The sequence below is a fragment of the Lactuca serriola genome, chromosome 4, assembly GCF_051521515.1.
Source record: "Lactuca serriola cultivar US96UC23 chromosome 4, Lser_US96UC23_V15, whole genome shotgun sequence".
Taxonomy (NCBI): domain Eukaryota; kingdom Viridiplantae; phylum Streptophyta; class Magnoliopsida; order Asterales; family Asteraceae; genus Lactuca; species Lactuca serriola.
In genome coordinates, this window is record NC_136411.1 from 100,468,817 (window position 1) to 100,480,515 (window position 11,699).

Below are 11,699 nucleotides of genomic sequence, written 5' to 3' on the forward strand. Positions count from 1 at the left end.
ACGGATTTTTTATTACGCATTGCGCAATTTAAAGTTACGCAAGGCGTAACAAGGGTTTAATGAATTACGCAGAGCATAATTTATGTTATGCATGGCATAATATGGGCATATCAAAACCCTAAATCATCAGTTTTGAGCCCTATTTAAGGGCTCTAGCTTATGGGAAACTCTCTCATTACCAGCCTCCATCACCTAAGATCATTCCTTTAGAAACCCTAGCCTCCTCTCACTTGTTTTTGAGCCTTGGCATCATTTATGAGCTTATTTATCCATTAAAAGGTTGAATCCTGAAGAGTAAGGTGGTGGAAAAGTGTATAGAAGAAGAGTTTAAGTATAGATCCAGCAAGATCACATCATTCCTGGACCATTATGAGTAAAAAGCTTCTAACTTTCTCATTGGTTTCCTAGATCTAATCATTTGTCATATTTGCCACTTTTTGGTCATTTAATGCATAAAGTTTAGATCTTGAAAGTTCATGGCCTTGTTATGGATAAAGTTGGAAATTTTATCCATCTAAATAACATATTGATTCAGATATAAAGGTTGGAGACTTGGACTTAATGGATTATGTTAAGAAAGATGCGTTTTTGGTCCCTTGGGGACTTAAAGATTAGATCTTGGTTGTTTGGACCATCCTAATGGATAAAGTTGGAAACTTTATCCATTATGGAGCAATTAGGAACCTGGATTGTGCTTTGAGTGAAATGTCTTAATGTATTAAGGATTTAAAAATGAATTTTTGCAACTACTTTAAGAAAGACGCATTTTTGGTCCCTTTGGGACTTAAAGACTATATCTTGGTTGTTTCGACTGTCCTAATAGATAAATTTGCAAACTTTATGTTAAGAGAAAAACTTGGAGACACACTTGAACAAACGTTAGAACAAGTAAGTTGTGGAATAGTTAATCTCTAAGGATCTAAACGCCCAACAATAATAAAGTTAGATAGTTAGATAGTTAGATAGTTAGTTGCAGAAAGTAAAGAAAGATAAATGACAAAAGTTATATTAAGAATACACTTAAACTGATTCATAACAAGGAATGCAGTCACTCCAAGTTAGTAAGCGAGATCAAGTTTAGTGATTAAGTCTAGAAGACTTGCTCCGAAGAGAGGTTATGTTCCAGTAGCAGTTTGAGTGTGAAGAGTAATAAGATAGATAATTGATGAAGATAAGAAAGATGATTGAATGAGAAATCTTGTGTATTGAGAAGTTAAGAGTTTTCACACTCACATATATCACCAGTACTTAATACATAAGAAAGAGTCTCTATTTATAGAGTTTAGAAAAGAACTACTCTATGAGAACTCGTGCAAGGCATGCTGGACAATAGAGTGAATTACATGGTAAAAGAAATAACTAAGACTATGGATAGGAAAGACTTGAATACTCCGGATGCTGATATGGTTGCTGATGGAGAATGGTTGCGGTTACAGTTGTAGAGATTGACTATGGGTGCTGTATTGGCTGCAAGTACTGAACCATTATGGTAGTTAAGTTCAAGAGGGTCACTTTTATGTTTCACAAATTTCCCCCTAAGTGACCTCTTTAACTTTGGTTCAGTTATCAAGTTTGAGAAACTTGATCAAAATCCACCAAAATTTTCTAAAATTTTCCAGCCACATGATTCTTCAGGAGATCTCAAACTTGACTTCAGCAGTAGTGTGCTTTGATTTTTCTATTACGGTCTTGCAGATGTCAAGTTGCTTCTTGGGCAGGCGATGCATGGCATTCATCGGAATGAAATATTTGACATTGTTTGTCTTCCGTTTGAATATGATGCCAAGTTCTGGGAAGTTGGTTGCACCTAGAGATCTTTCTTCATAACCTTCTGTAAGCATTGACACTGGTTCAAGTAGTGGAAGGTCAAATTTCTTGAGGATGGTGGGGTGGATGTCCGCATCAATCTTCGCAAAGTCACAGACAGTGTCCTTAAGGAAGGATTTGGCTTTGTCAAGAGCTATTTGCATCTTATGATGTTTCTATGCCTTGTTTTAAAAAACTCTGGCAATGAGAAATATTTCTTTAGGGTTCATGCAGGGGAAGTCTTCCTGGGTGCGGATGTAATCATGCTCTCATCTGGTCAGAGTGAATTGAGCAAAGTCTGCTTTCATAAAATTCCGCATCTTGTAGTTCTTTAATGCGGATGGTCTATCGTTAGACCAAATGTTTTCAACTGAAGAACCATGCTTCGCATAGAAGCGAGTTAGTCTTTCGAATTCCATTGGCAGACGCTTGTGATCAGGAAGACTGTGGTCGAAGGAGTCAAAAACAGCAAAATACTTGGCATTGGGAGAAATTGGAATATCCCAATAACCATCGGATGGTGGTTCAGCATATGTGAGGTGGGGAGTGTAGTCTTCATCAAGTAGCCTGCGGAGAGGATTGACCCATGAGTTGATCAGCGATTCATCAATCATAGTGTCAAAACCGCATTCTCTCCATATAATTTCGGCTAACTTGGCTGCTTTCCAGTCATGTTTCCTTTGGGAAGTAGCAGGAGAGTCTGTAGAGCTTTCTGAAGACATATGTTCCTCAAGATTCTTTAGGTGAGGAGGAGTCACAGGTCTGTTTAGGGTGTTTTTGGGTGATGAGTGGGGAGATGGAATATTTTGAGATGGTGGAGGAGAGGGCTGCGGAGTGGGAATTTTGTTTGTGGTGATTGGAGGGCTCTGACGGATGGATGTATTTGAGCGATCCCCTTCTTTATCACTTCCCCCTCTTGAGGAATGCAACCCTGGCTCTTCCTCAAGCCATTGTTTGAGTCCATCAACTTTGGCACAAACCTCAGCAAAGTGTGCTTTCATCGATTTGGCCAGTTGGGAGTTGTTTGGAATGGCAGAGTTGAAGAGCAGCTTGTGAATATCCTTTGTGAGCTGAATTATCTCTGGGCCATGAAAGTTTGATGTGAGGGATTTCTGCATTGGGCGATTGTGGCATGAAGGACAGAAATCGTGGACTCATAGGCAGTATGAGTTTCCTCTATTACCCTTTGGGATTGGGCAGCTTGATCCACAACTGTTGTTTGTAAGCCTTGTTTGATTGCGGTTACCTCAGTGATGAGGCGTTCTGCTGCGGCCATAAAATCTTGATGGTCGGCCCTGCGGTTGTTGTCGAGAGATCGAATCCCCATCTCAACTTTGAGAGAGATGCGCTCAGCGGCCATACGCTCTCTCGTTTCAAGTCGTTCGATGCGCTCAATTAGGGATTACGAACCTGGGATATCTTCTGGTGGAGGTTGGGTAGGCTTAACCGCAGCCAAAATTTGATCAACTTTGGCTTGAAGGTTGAGGAATTCTTTGCGAGTGACAGCATCTTTCTTCTTTTTCTTCTTCTTTTCTTTGGGCTTTGAAGTGGAGTGTTGAGAACCGTTGGATTCTTCTTCTTCCTCGAACATTATAAGGTCGTCATCTGAGGGATTCGGTTTGTTGACCTCTCGGATGTCTTCATCGTCAAAACCGAAAGTTGGGGCCGAGCTTAGTTCAATAGTTGGCTCTTCGTCTTGAGATGGGTTGACTGCAGTAGGTGGAACAGGAGTTGAAGTAGGAGGAACATTAGATGTACCTGCGGCTGCGGTTGAGGCTTGAGCTTTCAGCATAGTTTCAGCCATTTGGTCCATCCAGGTCTGAACCTTTAGGATTGTGGCAGTAGTGTGGGCGTTGCTGATGGCATTTTCCCAGTACCTGGCCACTGACAGAATTTCTTGTTCCTTCTGATGTTGTTGTTTGACCTGCTGCTCCTTGCGGGCTTGGAATGCCCTTTTGAAGGCATCATACTTCTTGATTTCAGCATCAGTGGTTGGTTGATACCGACTCCAAGAGTCATTTGAGTCTTCATCATCAATTCCTTGTGTTTGCACCAAGGTGTCCCTTGGGTTCACGGATCCTTGCACATTAGTGCTCACCGTGCCTAAACCACCTGATACAGATGTAAGCAGAGTAGGATTTCCTGGGCTTCCTTGGTCTCCTTGACCCGTGGTCAAGTTTGGCCTCGGCCCAGTTCTGGCATGGGCGAAAGAGATGCCCTACGGATGGAGTGGTGTTTGTAGTGTTTGGGATACTTGCAAGAGGATGGAGTCTAACTCCTCAGAAGAAAAGATGTGCAGCCGGGAAGCCCTGGAGACCTTAGGGCGATTACCAATTCTATCTTCTTGAGATACAACTGGGGGGTTGTCTCCACGTTCAGAAGAAGATGATGATGAAACAATCTCACAAGATGAGGTTGAGTGGTATTCGATAGTGGCATTGAATGGATGTGCGGCCATCCCAAGGACTACCGGAGCCTGTTGAGAGGCTTCAGTATCAGTCCGGTCACGCATATGGCTAGTGGTTTCGGTTGTTTTTCTTTTCTTGAGGATAGATATGGGTTGTCTATCTTCCTCAGAGTCACTGCTCGATACAGTGGTGGTTTTGATTTTGCGTTTCTTGGAGGGTGCGGTTTGTTTTGGGGCTTTCTTTTTGGGTGTTGTAGCTTTCTTTTTAGAAGCTACATATTTTCTCCGTTGAGAAATGTTAGAAAGTGTAATGGCAGAGGGGGCTGCGGTACCCTCAAGAAGAATAGTTGAAGAAGGAAGAGGTGCGGTAGAAGGGTATGGGATAATACCCTCTGTGGCCTCAATATGATTTGAGACATCAACAGTCTCAAGACCAAGCAGTGAAAGAATGTGTGTGGGGAGCCTGCGGATAGGTCCAAAAATAGTTTGATCAGAGGAAGGAGTATACCTTTTGAGATCCTTAGTGACAAAGAAATTGATGTCATTTCCCATGTCGAGACCAGCATCTGCATGCAGATCAGAAATACACAGAGACCAAAAGCGAGCTCGGTTGGGTTTTCCTTTGGTTGCTCTTTTGGAATGTACTGGAGGAAATCATCCCAAAGAATTTGACCGTAGTTGACATCATGGCCTGTGAAGATGCTCCATATGAGTTCAAGGAGCTTGAGTCTCATGTTGTCAATGCCTCCGGTTCTGCCAGACAGACAACGGATGACAAAGTGGCATACAAACTGCCAAACCGCAGGCAACTGATTCTTCTTAAACTCACCAATCCCTCGTATTGGTTTCTGGTAACCCATTTGGTAGAGTGCGGTAGTGATATCGGATAAGGATGGAGTGAAGATTTTGATGGAGGGATGGATTAACAGGTTAATGGAGGTTAAGAATTTTTCTTTGGTCAAGATGACCAGGGAATCGTTGATGAGGTTTAGATGCACTTCTTGGGGGTTTTCCAGTGGTCTGTATGCAAACAGAGCACACTTAAAGGGTGTAGAAACAGGAACAACATCAGTGAATGTGTTGAACAGGCCAAATAAGATGTGGTTCTTGAGATGTTTGATCATTAGTTTTTTTGGAGCATTGTAAGATGGATGATCGTCAAACACAGCTCCGAAGTTGCTTGAAGCGATTGTTGGTAATGTGGAATCGGTTTGATTCATCGAGCTTGAAGCCTTGGATTGCTTCTTGGATGGACCAGATTTCGCCATTGAGAGTTGTGAGATTGAAGTTCTTGAGAGCTTTTGTGAGTTCTTGGAGAGTTGAGAGAATAATCAATTAACAGAGAGCGTAAACGATTATTGAGAAGAAGGTGGGTTTATAAAGGGGGTAAAAGGATTTTAACCATAGGTAAAAGATAAAAGGGGGTAAGAAGTTGAATGGGGTTTTGGGGGGAATCAATGATTTTGGGATTCAATCTCAGCCACACGAATATGAAACAGGTTTTGAAGAGATTTGAGAAATCTTAAAAAGGGGTTTTGCATTTAATGGTGGAGTGGACGCATGGTAATACGTCAGGTAATCGTGGTATGATGAGAGAGAATGTTGTAACTGATTCGACGTGTTTGGGAGAGTAAAGGACAAGTTGAGAAAGGATTGATTTGGGAATCATTCTTTTTGTCATCATCCTTAAAATAGGTCTGATACGGGGTTTATTAAGAAAGGTAAAGTGACAGTTTCTAAAGGGAATGTTTGTATTTTATTTAATGAAGGATCATTAAATAGCACACAAAGATTCAAGAGTTAATGAATCTGTTGGAATTTATTTGAGGTGGTTGCGGATGAATTCATCAATGCGGTTGAGAAACTCCATCGCGGATGAGAAAGAAAAAATTTTCAGAGAATCTGTGAGACAAACACTTGTACAAAAATTAGAAATAAAGGAACATTAAGACCCATGAAAGGTACGTATGACATATGGTTGCGGTACCTAGATTGCGGTATCAAAACCATCTATCATATGTAATTCACAGTTAGAACCGCAATGGAGACCAAGGACGGTCTGGGTAGCTAACACTTCAAAAAGAACTGCGGGTCCGGATTCATCATTCCCAACATTTGTAAGAATAAATTGAGTTTTGTAGAGTCAAGAGCTTTTGTAAAAACATCAGCAATCTCTTCATGAGTAGGAACAAAGATGAGTTCAATATTACCTTTCAGAATATGATCTTTGATGAAATGGTACCGTAACTCAATGTGTTTCGTCTTGGAGTGCTGAATAGGATTATGAGAGATAGTTATAGCACTTTCAGAGTCACAGTAAATTGGTATCCGCAGCATTCTGTATCCGTAGTCAAGTAATTGTGTCTTCATCCAAAGAACTTGGGAACAGCAGCTGGCTGCGGCCACATATTTTGCTTCTGCGGTAAATAGAGATACACACGTTTGTTTTCTTGAAGACCAGCTTACAAGTCTTCCTCCTAGAAATTAACATCCACCTGAAGTACTTTTTCTATCGAGCTTACAACCTGCATGATCCGCATCGGTGAAGGCTTGAAGACTGAAGTCGTTGCCTGCATGATACCGTAAACCCATAGAGTTGCTTCCTTTAAGATACCGAAGAATTTGCTTGGCTGCGGTCACGTGAGACACTTTTGGATCAGCCTGGTATCTTGCACATACACCAGTTGCAAAGACAATGTCAGGTCTGCTTGCGGTGAGGTACATTAGCGAACCAATGATGCCTCTATAAGTCTTGTGATCCACAGATTCACCAAAGGGATCAACAGAGATCTTATATCCAAAGGCCATAGGGACTTTAGCAGAAGAGCAGTTATCCATTGAGTATTTCTTCAGAAGTTCTATGGTGTATTTTTCTTGCTGAATGAAAATTCCTTGCTGAGTTTGTTTGACTTGAATACCTAGAAAGAAGTTGATCTCTCTATTCATGCTCATTTTGAATTTGTTGGTCATGAGCTTTGCAAATTCATCTACCATATCTTGATCAGTAGATCCAAAAATGATATCATCCACATATATTTGTACCATCATAAGGTGGTCACCATTTTCTTTTCTGAATAATGTGGGATCAATCACTCCTCTTTTGTACCCGGATGAGACAAGAAAATCAGAGAGTGTCTCATACCAAGCCCTTGGAGCTTGTTTCAGGCCATAGACTGCTTTTTCGAGCTTATAGAAGTGGTTTGGAAATTCATCATTTTCAAATCCTGGAGGTTGCTGAAGATAAACTTCTTCTTTTAGTTCACCATTGAGGAAAGCACTCTTAACTTCCATTTGGTGTACCTTGACATTTTTGTGGGCTGCGTATGCTAGAAAGATCTGGATGGCTTCCATTCGTGCTACCGGAGCATACGTTTCATCGTAGTCAATGCCTTCTAGTTGACTATAGCGCTTGGCAGCAAGTCTTGCCTTGTTTCGGATGACTGAGCCAGATTCGTCTAGCTTGTTCTTGAAAACCCATCTTGTACCAACAATAGTATGTCCTTGTGGAAGAGGAACAAGTTGCCATACTTTGTTTCTTTCAAATTCTTCTAATTCTTCTTGCATTACAGCTATCCAGTCTGGTTCAAGCAAAGCTTCTTTGATCGTTCTAGGTTCAACCGAAGACATAAATGTTGCATAATGGCAGTGATCAGATAAGTCCTTGGAAGACCGACTCTGGATACCTGCAGATGGATTCCTAATAATTTGACCTGGTGGATGGTCTCTTGTCCATACATGAAGACGTGGCATTAGATGATCAGCAGCTGCGGTAGAAGGAATGTCTTGGATGTAAGAGGAATCTGCGGTTAGAGATGGTAGTTCCCCTGGATTTGAGAGCATCCTGCTGAAACATCTTGATCTATTGAGGCAGAATTTTCTTGAGGAATTGGCAGAGGTTGAGGTTCCCCCTGGATTGCGGATGGGAGTTCCTCTTGAACATGAGAAGGTTCCCCCTGGAATGCAGATGAAAGAGTGACAATTCTATAATCGGATCTAGTGTCAATATTTTCTAAGAGTTCGTCATCTGAGTCGTCCGAAGGTTCGTTTGATGGTGATACTTCACTTCGGGCAGGAATGTAAGCAGCATCAGGTACTGGAACCTCAACGGTTGCAACAATATCCGGAGTAGAGCTTTCCCCCTCAACCGGAGAGGTGGAAGTATTGATCGATACTACTTCAGATAGAGACGGTCCAGATATGTCGGCATGTTGTTGTTGAGCTGCGGATGACACTAGGACTTCGGATAGTTTCGCCGTTTCAATGGGATCAAACAGATCATCATAGTTGATTTCAACTAGATTTATAGGTCTAGAAGTGGCTGGAATGTCACTTTCCATGATTGCAGTTGTTTCGGTAGACGGAGGTGCACTGCGGATGTGAGAGTCATCAAATTTCACATCAAAGTTTTCAATGATCAACCTTGTTCTTCTAATGAGAACTCGATATGCAACCTTATTAGTGGAATAACCAAGGAAGATACCTTCGTCAGACTTCGGTGCAAACTTGTTGAGTTGATCTCTATTTTTGATCACGAAGCATCTACATCCAAAGATATGAAAAAAATGAACATTGGGTTTGCGATTGTTGAGCCCTTCATATGGTGTTTTATTGAGACGCTTGCACACAATACTTCGGTTTTGAACAAAGCATGCGGTTGCTACTGCTTCGGCCCAGAAATAGAGAGGAAGTTGGGCGAAGTTAAGCATGGATCTGGCTGCTTCAACGAGTGTGCGATTTCTTCTCTCTACTACACCATTTTGTTGCGGTGTATAGGGTGCTGAAAAAATATGAGAGATGCCATTGGAAACTAGGAAACTGGTCAGAAGATGATTAGTGAACTCAGTTCCATTGTTACTGCGGATGCGTCTGACTGGAAGCTTGATTTGAAGTTCGATTTCTTTGATGAAGTTAATGAAGATTTGCAATGTCTCTTATTTGAGTCTGAGAAAGAAGACCCATGTGAAGCGTGTATAGTCATCAACAATAACCAGTATATACTTTTTGTGGTGAAGACTGGCTACGATTGAGGGACCGCAGAGATCGATGTGTAATAGCTCTAGTGGTTCAGAGATAGAAGAATCCATTATCAGAGGATTACTTGCTTTGGATTGCTTACCGCATTCGCACACTGGACAAAGAGTATCGTTGCTAAATTTGAGAATGGGGTGACCACGGACCAGTTCTCCTGTGACGAGGTTGTTGATGTAGCGAAAATTGAGATGAGCTAGCTTGCGGTGCCACAGCCAGCAGACTTCAGCTACGGCTTTAGACAGAAAGCACAGCTGCGGTTTACCAATGATGAGAGAAACATCTATAGGATACATCGTGCCTTCGGAGCGAGACTTGATTAAGCAGGTGCTGCGGTCACTCGTCATTATGTAACATAATTGATTGTCAAATTCAACTCGATGTCCTGCTTTACATAGTTGTCCAACACTGATAAGATTGTGTTTAAGACCTTCTACATAAGCAACCTTCTGAATGGAAAAGTTCCCTGTAGTGAGAACACCGTAACCTCGGATGACACTGTTTGCATTGTTTCCAAACGTGACATTTCCACCATTACATATAGGCCTGAAATCCCGAAGGTACTCTAACCTTCCGGTCATGTGCAAGGAGCAGGCACTGTCAATTAACCATTCTTCTTCTTGTTCCTCCTTGCACAAAGCCTGAGAATTAAACGGTTAGTTTAGGCATCCAAACAAGTTTGGAGCCAAGGACGATTGATGTATTCTTAAATGATGCATGGTCCGAGGTTGCATAGACAGGTCTTTTGTCATCTTTCAGACTGAGTCCTGGGTGTTTGTTCAGATTTGGATTGTTACGAGTTTTCTAAAAAGTACGAGATTTCTGACTTTGATTTGACTTGACATGAGATAAAAACCTTTGACAGCTGCACTGACATTTGCAAAAAGAAGGTTTGTCATTGAATATGACATTGTGCTTGGTCAGCGGTTTATAGGGTGTGTTGGACTTCAAATTAGTCCGAGGTGGGTAACTTTTGAAAGATTTGATGTTTGAGCTCTGAAAAGTTTGTTTTGAACGAGGTTTCACACATGTAAATCTTTGAGTTGCTCTAGGTGGATTTGATAAAATTCCTTTCCATTTGTTTTCATTTGATTTTAAAAGTGTTGGAGTGGGTAAAACTCCTTTCCACTTTGGGTCAGTTGAAGAGTAGATCTGAAAAACATAGTTTCTAACAAGTTTGACACATTTTTGGGTTGTGTCAGAAGTAGCAGAAGTGGCTTGTGAAACTGAACTTTCCTTTTTGTTTGTTTTCATGAAAGAAGAATTTTCTGAACTCTTGGATTTTGGAATTTTCTTAATTTTTGAAAAATTTGGCCTACTTTTGTTTTGAGATCTAATTTCTTCTTTGAAAGCTCTTTTTGCCAAAAAATTTGGTGAACCGCAGTCATTGTTATTCAACTGCGGTTTCCTGGAACCTTTTGAATTATTTTGAAAACGTGGGCTAGAATCATCATAACTTGAAGATTCTAGAATTTGAGAGCGTTGGCCTACCTCAAAATTTTCTATAGGCAATTCGTGAAAATTCGGTTGAGGAGTTGTAGTTCCTTGAATTGAAGAGTTGCAGTCATTGTTTTTTAACTGCGGTGAAGATGATTTGACTATCGCAGAGTAGGTTTTAGATGAGACTGCGGTGGGACATTTCTGGGACAGTTGACTATAGTCTGAGGACAAGGATGGAAAGTCCTCTGAGACTTCGGGGCCTTCAACAACAATTTCTTCATCAACTTTGGATGAAGCTTGAGAATTGGAGTGAGTTGTGCCACTGATGGGAGTTTGATCACATATGTGACTAGAATCCTCGGGCACAAGTTCCTCAATGACACAATTATTGCTCAAATTGTGTAATCTACCGAAGTGAGTTTTGATATCTTCGGGAAAAGTCTTGTCATTGAAAGGGAAATGAAATTCTCTATCAAGAGGGACATACACTCTGTCTTTGTTGAACCGAGGTGAGGAATCCATTGCGGTAGGATATCCATTTGACCAACCCCAATTATATGTATTGTCTACAGTTCCATTGTTTACCAAATTTTCAATAGCCTCACTTTCATTAAACAGTTTTTCAATTAAAAGATTCAAGCGTACAATTTCTCTCTGAGCTAAATCTTTTTGATTCAAGGCTATTTCTAATTGAGTTTCACTTAACATTCTAGCATCTTTCTCTAACTCTAGATCCCTTTCTAACATTGCCATCTTAAGTCTCTTGTTATCCAGTCTTCCTCTCACGTGGAACATCTATTGGTACGCAATGTTCTTCTCATCTAAGGCTTTGTTATAGTCTGAAAGGACGACAGCACAAGTGTCATTAAGATCATCTATGTAGGGTTGACAATCATGCATGCTATAATTTAAAGTTTGGATCATGATTTTTACCTGTTCAACGATGCTTAGAGTCCCATCTTTTTCCATGTAGCAATAGTTTTTGTTCAACATTGCTGACCCATCATCATCCGCAATG